The sequence below is a fragment of the Triticum urartu genome, chromosome 1A (assembly GCF_056163025.1).
Source record: "Triticum urartu cultivar PI428250 chromosome 1A, HENAU_Tu73, whole genome shotgun sequence".
Taxonomy (NCBI): Eukaryota; Viridiplantae; Streptophyta; class Magnoliopsida; order Poales; family Poaceae; genus Triticum; species Triticum urartu.
Window position 1 is genome coordinate 82572099 of NC_141873.1, and position 8980 is coordinate 82581078.

The window sequence follows — 8980 nt, forward strand, 5'->3', positions numbered from 1 at the left end:
ATAACCATGTTAAACAAGAACGGGGAGAAGGGCTCGCCCTGGCGCACCCCACAAAACGTGGGGAAGAATGGGCCGATCTCCTCATTAATGTTCACCGCGATGCGGCCTGATGACACCATCTGCATCACTCTGGTCACCCCACCTATCGTCGAAACCCTTACGGAGAAGACATTCCCGAAGGAAGGTCCAACTGACCGTGTCATGGGCCTTGTGGAAATCCAGTTTCAGAAAGACTGCCTTGAGGTGTTTGGCGTGCACCTCATGGAGAGCTTCGTGGAATACTTAGACTCCATCAAGGATATAGCGGCCCTGGATGAAGGCCGACTGGTCAGGGTGAGTGATCCGGTCGGCAATAGGGGCCACCCTAATGGCGTACCCCTTCGTGAGGATGCGAAGATGACATTAATCACCGTGATCGGTCGAAATTGACAGATGTCCGAGGCTCCCGTCACTTTAGGGATGAGAGTGATTACCCTATAGTTCAGTCGGGCAAGGTCAATGGACCCAACCAGGAACTCGTCAAATAGGACCATCATCTCAGGTTTGATCACCTCCCAGATGTCTTGCGTATGTCCGTACATACGTGGTTGCTGTATAAGAACTGTATATATAGTGTACCTCACGCGGCGTGTTTCAGTTTTGATTTGGTCAAGCTTCTTTTTGGATGCCGTTTTAGAAAACACATGCATGTACTCCTACTTAGCTTGTCAAAATATTCCACCTTGGTTTGTGGAGGAAAAACTCCACCTTCGTGCTACAAAATGTGCAACATTTGTGTTGAAGAAACTACCTTTTTTTTTGAATTGTTTGGATTGCTTACCACATGTTTCATGTGGTTGTGTTGAAGAAACTACTTGAATGCACGCGCTGCGCCAGATATCATTCTAGAGGCTAACAAAAACATGTAGTAGATTGCAGTGGTTTTTTTTTTCTTTGCCCTACTGTGTACAGTAAGAGAAAACATGCAGAGTACATGGTCTAGTCCAAAATCAACATGTATAACCGTAGATGATTAACTTACAACCCGGTTGTTCCTTCAAATCAACATCAAAACTAGTAGATGATTTAACTTATAACCAGCAAATTAAATGTTTAATATATTTAATTCGTCTAAATACATTAACTACAAATGATTCTGTTAACCGTTATTGAATAGAAAAAAAAGGTAACGATCAGAATTGCGGTGAAGCGACTAGTGAAAAAAGAGCTACACGCGCACGCTGGCTTGGTTTGCGTGCGTGTGTACGTCAGGACCTGCAACTGCTGCACAAACCTCAAATGGGAATCAGATTCTTTCTTCGATGGCTACAGACGATTGATCAATCGACACGAACAGAGAAGGCTAGCTTACATCCCCATCAGTTCCAGGACTCTGTCGGGTCTCGGCCGGCCGGCCAAACATTTCCACCTGATCAAATTAAGCACATGTGCACTTCTGCCTTAATAGCTAAGCACTCAATTCCCCCAATCTGCGTGTGGAGGGTGAGATTAGGGAAGGGAAATCGAGTGGATGAAACCAATTATGCGCGTGCTTCTCCTTAACCATTTGCACCCCTGCATCTCGTTATTCCTGTCAGATGGACTGACGGTAACTATTTAGAATTTAGAGTTATATATGCATGTCATCTACTCCTTACGATTCAAAATAAGTGTCGCTGTTTTAAACTAAGGTTAGTTTAACTTTAATTTAAAACTATGACATTTAGTAAGGATTGAAGGGAGTAGTAGAGGCGTTTCCGTCTCCATACCTCTGCTTGAAAGATCAAAACCCTAGTAGACCAATGGGCTAGCTCCACTGCATGATCTTCGAAACTGTGATCTTGGACACCATATGCACCAGATTTAATTAGGCGATCAACTTCAACAGCAAAGAAAACTGTGATCATATCTAGCATCATTTCGGACGGTGCAGTATTTTGATTTTGGGTCGGAGTCTCCATTACAGAACTCATTGTGAAGGAATAGCCATAACTCATTTTCTTCAGCAGGGGTGATAACACGCTTCTATACTCATGTAATTAAGAAGCACGAGTTGAGAAAGTATCAGGTGCTCCAAACACTCTCCAACATTCAAAAACTCAAATTTGAATATTTCAAAAAATTCTATTTATGGACGTTCACATGACATATGTCTACATCCCCTAATAAGTTCAAATACGATAGTAAAACAAAAATCATAAATCTATCATGAATAGTGCCACAAAAAGATGAAAGCAAAAAATGACACTTATTCTTTAAAGGGAAGAAAACAACACTATTCACATGATCACATCTAGATTTGTCTTCTTTCTTTCTCAATGTGTATTTTGATTTTCAATTTGAGAGAATCAGCAGATACATGCCTTCAGAACATTAACATTGTTTTTCAGAATTTTTTGACACATATAAATTTAATCCTTTAAACATGGAAGCATATGAGCATATGAAAGTTGGGAGCACTAGATACACGGTAACATGATAGAAGGTGATGAGAAAATCCTCTCACAGAATACGTCAAAGAAAAATAAGACAAACAAAAAGCTCAATGCAAACAACGCACAAGAGATGCATTACTAACGCCACGACATCGCTATCAAGCATGAGCATAGGAGTAGCCGGACTCCAGCCATACGCCCCTGTGGCTGTCGACAAAGAGCGAGCCCACATCCGCTCCAGTCTAAGGAGCGCCATCTTGTCGGCAAGTAGCATGAGCCAAGGGCGTCGATGACAGTCACATGTAAAAAAGATAGAAGATGGACGAGACCATCCCACGATGGAGCCAATGAGCACACCGTCGTTCGTCAGCCGGAAGGTGCATGAGATCCACGACGACGCCCCCAAAAAGGTTAACGACACAAAGCATTGCTGCACCAAGTCCGAATGAAATCACATGGATTTTCATGTGGAACTATAGGACGTGAATAAGAGCCACAACGACGCCCTAAAGAGGGTCACGAGGCCCACGGGCATCGTTGCGCAGATGTTTCGCTCGCTAACATGCACACACCACGACGAAGCACGTAGGCCACTAAGCCCACCCCGACTAAAGTCATGCCATGGTAAGATCGTGGCCTCCAGATCCATAGGACGTAACCAGCAGGCCGAAGCCGCCATATGTCCAATATGGCCGGGGGCGCACATAACAAAGGACGGGGGTGATAGTCTTTGACAACACAGGCGAAGGGAGACCGGGCAACCAACACAAGTGGACAAACCTTGCCGTCCACGTGGCCAAAGAGACGTGCAACACCCACGGCCGTCAGCTGTCGCCGACGCTGTTCACTCGCCTGAGGCTGTTGCCCCGACATCCACCCACCACGTCCATCCCAACCTCAGAGCATCTCCAGCCCCCCCCCCCTCCCCCCGGACGCATAAGAATCACCCCCTGGGGCGCTGGGGGCGGTTGGGCATCTAGCCGTCGTCCCTAGGTCGCTCCCAGGCGTCGATATTGTCCCACTTTTCGGCCCACTTTCGGCGAATAAAGGGCCCATATGGGTGAGAATAGACCCATATTCGGTGTGGTTCGGCGTTCAATTATCAACATAAAAAAAATTATCACATAGTTCATCACAGAAAACCAAATGCTTCAACAAAATAGTGCAACAATAAATCGTTCGATACAAATTATATAGTTCAACAAATAAAAACTCACCACGTGTCGCGCCCGGCTTCGCCCTTGAGCCTCCATAGGTGATCCATCAGATCCTGCTGCAGTTGATGATGCACATGTGGGTCTCGGATCTCCTGACGCATACTGAGGTAGGCAGTCTAGGTTGCCGGTAGTTGGTGATCAACTTCGGCTAGAGGACCCTGCCTGTAGTATGGTTCAGTATCAAACACTGACTCTTCTTGCTCGCTCTCGATGATCATGTTGTGCAAGATGACACAGCAAGTCATGATCTCCCACATTTGATCTTTCGACCAGGTCTGAGCAGGGTACCGGACAACAGCAAATCAAGATTGGAGCACACCAAATGCCCGCTCGACATCCTTTCAGCAAGCCTCCTGCACCTTAGCAAAGTGGGACTTCTTGCCTCCTGGCACAGCGTTTGAGATAGTCTTCATAAATGTAGACCACCTCGGATAGATGCCATCAGCTAGGTAATACCCCTTGTTGTAGCGCCGCCCATTGACCTCGAAGTTCACCGGAGGAGAATGACCTTCAACAAGCTTGGCAAAGACAGGGGAGCACTGCAGCACGTTGATGTCATTGTAAGTTCCTGGCATACCAAAGAAGGAGTGCCAAATCCAAAGGTCATGTGTGGCCACCGGCTCAAGTACCACACTGCAACCTCCTTTGGCGCCTTTGTACATCCCTTGCCAAGCAAATGGGCAGTTCTTCCATTTTCAATCCATGTAGTCGATGCTTCCAAGCATCCCAGGAAATCCTCCTGCTGCATTCTGTGCTAGGATCCGAGCATTGTCTTCCGCATTGGGTGTTCTCAAGTATTGCGGTTCAAACACTGCCACCACTGCCCGACAGAACTTGTAGAAACACTCAATGCTGGTGGACTCGGCCATGCGCCCATACTCGTCGAGTGAATCATCGGGAGCTCTGTATGCAAGCATCCTCATCGCTGCCGTGCACTTCTGGATTGAGGTGAATCCAAGTTTGCCGGTGCAATCCATCTTGCACTTGAAGTAGTTGTCGAACTCCCGGATGGAATTCACAATCCTGAGGAATAGCTTTCGGCTCATCTGATAACGGCGCCGAAATGTTTTGTCACCGTGAAGTGGAGTATCGGCGAAGTAGTCGGAATAGAGCATGCAGTAGCCTTCGAGACGATGCCGGTTCTTTGCTTTCACCCGCCCCGGCACCGAGCCACCTCGCCGCGGCTTTTCATTGCTCGCCAGCAGCTGGGCGAGGGCGGCGAGCACCATGAGATGCTCTTCTTCCTGGACGTCGGCCTCGGCTTCCTCCTCCAGCAGTGCAGCGAGCGCTTCCTCGTCATCCGAGTCCATCGCCGAGGCAGGCAAATCGCCAAACACCTTGCGCCCGGTGGGTGTGTACTCCGCCGCTAAACTGCCCCTCCACGACCGGAAACGGCGGCCGGAAACACCCAGCTGCTGGTGGAGGGGCAGCCTCGGCGAACCTCTGCTATTTTTCTGGCGGGGATTGGCTATCTAGCGGTGAAGGGCGATGGGTGGCGCGGGATACAACTAGTGGCGGTCGAGAGCGCGGGGGGGTGGGAGGCGAGTCGGGGAAGAAAAACTTGATTTTTCAACTGACGGTGTGGGCCAGCCGCGCTTTTCCCTTGCGCCGGAGCCCCCGATCGCCTCTCAATGCGTCGGGTTCGACCTGCGACCGCCGGGCCCAAAAATGGGCCGAACCGGCACTTTTCGGCGTCCTGGGGACGCCACTGGAGCTTTTTTGACGCCGACACCGAAAAAGTGGCCTGAGGGGACCTGTTGGAGACGCGGCTGGAGTCCTGAAGATGCTCTCAACCAGCAGGTGATCCCTGTCCACACCACCGTAGACACAACCACGGCCACTTCGACGCGCACAGGTGATGGGTGCAGGGAGTGCCTACCATGCTTGCGCCGACCAGATATGGCTGGAAAACGGGGGCTAGAAAATAGGGCAGAAACCACCATCAACGCTAGCAACAACTCAATGGACTGATGGCGCACATCTAGGCCGAGCATAAACCACCCTGAATGCTAGATTGACAGCTCAAGGACGGATGCATGGAATGAGACTAGGAGAGCATGTCAGCAAAAATGTTCTTTGGAGTTTTTTTTTTGAAAGACCCAGCATACTGCTGGCGTTTCATTGATAAGCAGAAAGCAATGGGGAAATACAAAGGGTGGGATGAGGGTCCTAGGACCAATCAGTTACAGAAACTGATGAAAGAGAGAAAAAAAGAAAAACTCTCTCTCTTAATCTAACTTCTCATGGTGGATCCCAAAAGGGTCTCTCTAGGTGTGTTGCTCCCGCTTGTCGCCAAAGTTCAATGGAGTGCTCGATGGCCTGTGTGATGTCTTGCACTGACGGTATTTTCCCCCTAAACACACACCGGTTCCGCTCATGCCAAAGCTCCCAGCATGTTAGGAGCATGATGGCATTGCTGGGGCTCTGCAGCACCGGCTGGGTGTTTGCCGCTATCTGCTGGAAAACAGCGACGACGCTCTCTTCCTGAAACTGTTGCCCTGGGTGAAACTGTTGGCATCCTCGTCTTGCAACCACCCTCTCCCAAACCTCACGGGCCAGTGGGCAGGTCCAAACTAGGTGGTATGCTGTCTCTAGGTTGCGGACGCAGAGCGGGCAAAAATAGCTGTTTGGCCAGCCGCGCCGTTGCAGTCTATCGCACGTCCATAGAAGGTTCTGCAGGAGCAGCCAGTTGAAAATCTTAATGCACCCCGGCACCTTTGCTTCCCAGATCAGCTTCTGCCAGTCAACATGAACACGTCCCTGAAATTGCACGGCATAAGCCGAGCTTGCCGAGTATAGGCCGCTCGCCTCAAGAGTCCATCTAATCTTGTCCCTGCTCCCATCAGTTAGCACAATCAAAGAAATAATGCGGTGTAGCCTGATAAATTCCGGCAGGAGTGGCTGTAGATTCCCGTGTCGCAGGTCTTTTATCCAAGTTTCGCCTGTGAGCGCCTCGCGCACCGTCCTGTTTTTTCGCCTGGAGTGCGAGTAGAGGAGGGGGTATGAGGCGGCTAAGTTGTGCGGCCCGATCCAGGAGGAGTGCCAGAAGAGAGCCGTTGCGCCGTCGCCGATGGTGACCGTGGTCACCACCCTGAAAAGGCTTTTGTCGATGTTGCTGCACGGTGGCTTTGTACCAACCCATGCCCGCTCCGGGTCGGTCCAGGATGTCTAGAGCCACCGCAATCTAAGGGCTCGGCTGAACCGCTCGAGGTCGAGGATGCCTAGTCCTCCGTGCGATGTGGGAGCGCACACTGCTGTCCAATTGACCTTGCAGCTACCACCTGTGATCTCCTCATCTTACTTCCATAAAAATCTGCGCCTGCACTTGTCAATCTCCTTTAGAAGCTTCTTCGGCACTCGAAGGACAGTCAATGCGAACGTAGGCATGGCGCTGAGGACGCATCGAACTAGCACACGTCGACTAGCCAATGGTAGCAGCTTCCCTTTCCATCCCGCGAGACGGGCTTTGATCCTATCTATGATGAACTGTAGGTTCAGAGTCGCAGCCTGGCTAGCGTCAGCGGCAGACCCTGGTAAGTCATGGGGAAGTGCCCCACTGTTCCTCCAAAATTTTGCAATATGTGCCCTAGGTCTATATTCTCGCATCTAATGGGTAAGGCCATCGACTTTGAGGGGTTGATGTGCAGCCCCGAGGCTGCGCCAAAATCACGAAGAATCTCCATGAGTGCATCGATCTCCTCCCTAACAGGGTTTGCGAAGATAACCGCGTCGTCAGCGTAGAGGCTAATCCTAACCTTTATCTCTCGTCCTGGCAGCGGAGCAATGATGCGTTGCTCAGCTGCAGCCTGAAGAAGGTGGTGGAGTGTGTCGATCGCCAGGATGAAGAGGAAAGGTGACAGTGGGTCGCCTTGCTGTAGGCCTCGCCGGTGCCGGACCTTCTTTCCGGGGACGCCGTTGAGGAGGAAGGACGAAGAGGAGGAGGACAGCAACAGTGCTATCCAATCTCTCCAACGCGCACTAAAACCTCTTTGTTGCAGAAGCTCGAGGATGTACTCCCATGACACGTTATCGAAAGCCTTTGCAATGTCCAATTTGAGGAGAAGAGCCGGTGTTCTCCGTCTATGCAGGGCCTTGATGCAGTTTTGAATATATAGGAAGCTATCGTGAATGCACTTAGTCCTAAGAAAAGCTGATTGCGCTGGTGAGATGAGCGTGTGGATCACACTAGCAAGCCTGAGGGAAAGTACTTTGGAGATGAGCTTTGCTATGGAGTGGATGAGGCTAATCGTCCTGTAGTCGTTGATTGTCATCGCTCCGTCTTTCTTTGGCAGCAGTGCAACAACCGCAGTGTTGAGAGCTCCAAAGTTGCTGCCTACTAAATTATAAAACTGATTGAACGCAGCCATGATGTCGTCTTTGATAGTTACCCAGCATCCCCTGAAGAAGGTGCCAGAGAAGCCGTCCGGGCCCGGCACTCGATCTGCCGGTGACGCCTTGATAGCACGCCACACCTCATCCTCCGTGAACGGGTTGTCCAGTCCTCCACCCTGCAGCCTGGGCATGTCAAGTGAGCGCCAGCCAATGGTTGTGCCGCGGTGTGCTACCGTACCCAGCAAGGAGGAGAAGTGGTCGTAGATCAAGGTTTCATTGTCCTCCTGCCTAGTGACTACACCGGACGGACCGTGGAGCATGTGGATGAATGCTTTTCGTCTCCTGGCATTAATCTTCGCTTGGAAGAAGGCGGTTGGAGCATCGCCAGCACGCAGCCAAGTAATCCTAGATGCCTGGTGCTTCCGTGCTCGATCAATTGCAGCAAGGCCTAAGATTTTGAGTTTAAGCATTTTCCTAAGGTGAAATTCTGCGTCAGAGAGGGCTCTAGTTTCTTGAGCAACGTCTAGGCGTAGGACTACTTCTGTTGCAATGTGCATATGAAGCTTGGCCCCTCCAAATTGAGATTTGCTCCAGATTTTGTGATCCATAGCTACCCTTCTCATTTTCTCATGTAGCTTCGCAAAAGCGCATCGCGTTGTTGTTGGGCGGTTCCAGGCATATTGCACCGTTTCCTGAAAGCGCGGGAACCGGGGCCAGAAAGACTCAAATCTAAATGTTGATGGACGGCGAGGGGTTGCTGCAGGCGCGAGGAGCAAGGGGCAGTGGTCGGAGCATGAAGTTGATGCAGCATGCAGGAGGAAAGACGGGAAGAGCCCTTCCCAAGTGATGGTGCAGAAGAATTTATCAATGCTAACTAGGGTGGGGTTTCGGCGCTCATTGCTCCAGGTGAAGCGACGGTTTTTGCACTTGATCTCGCGTAGGCCACCAGCATCGATTGCTGCTCTAAATTTACCCATGAGTCTGCGGTTGATGTTGGTGTTATTCTTATCTCTAGCC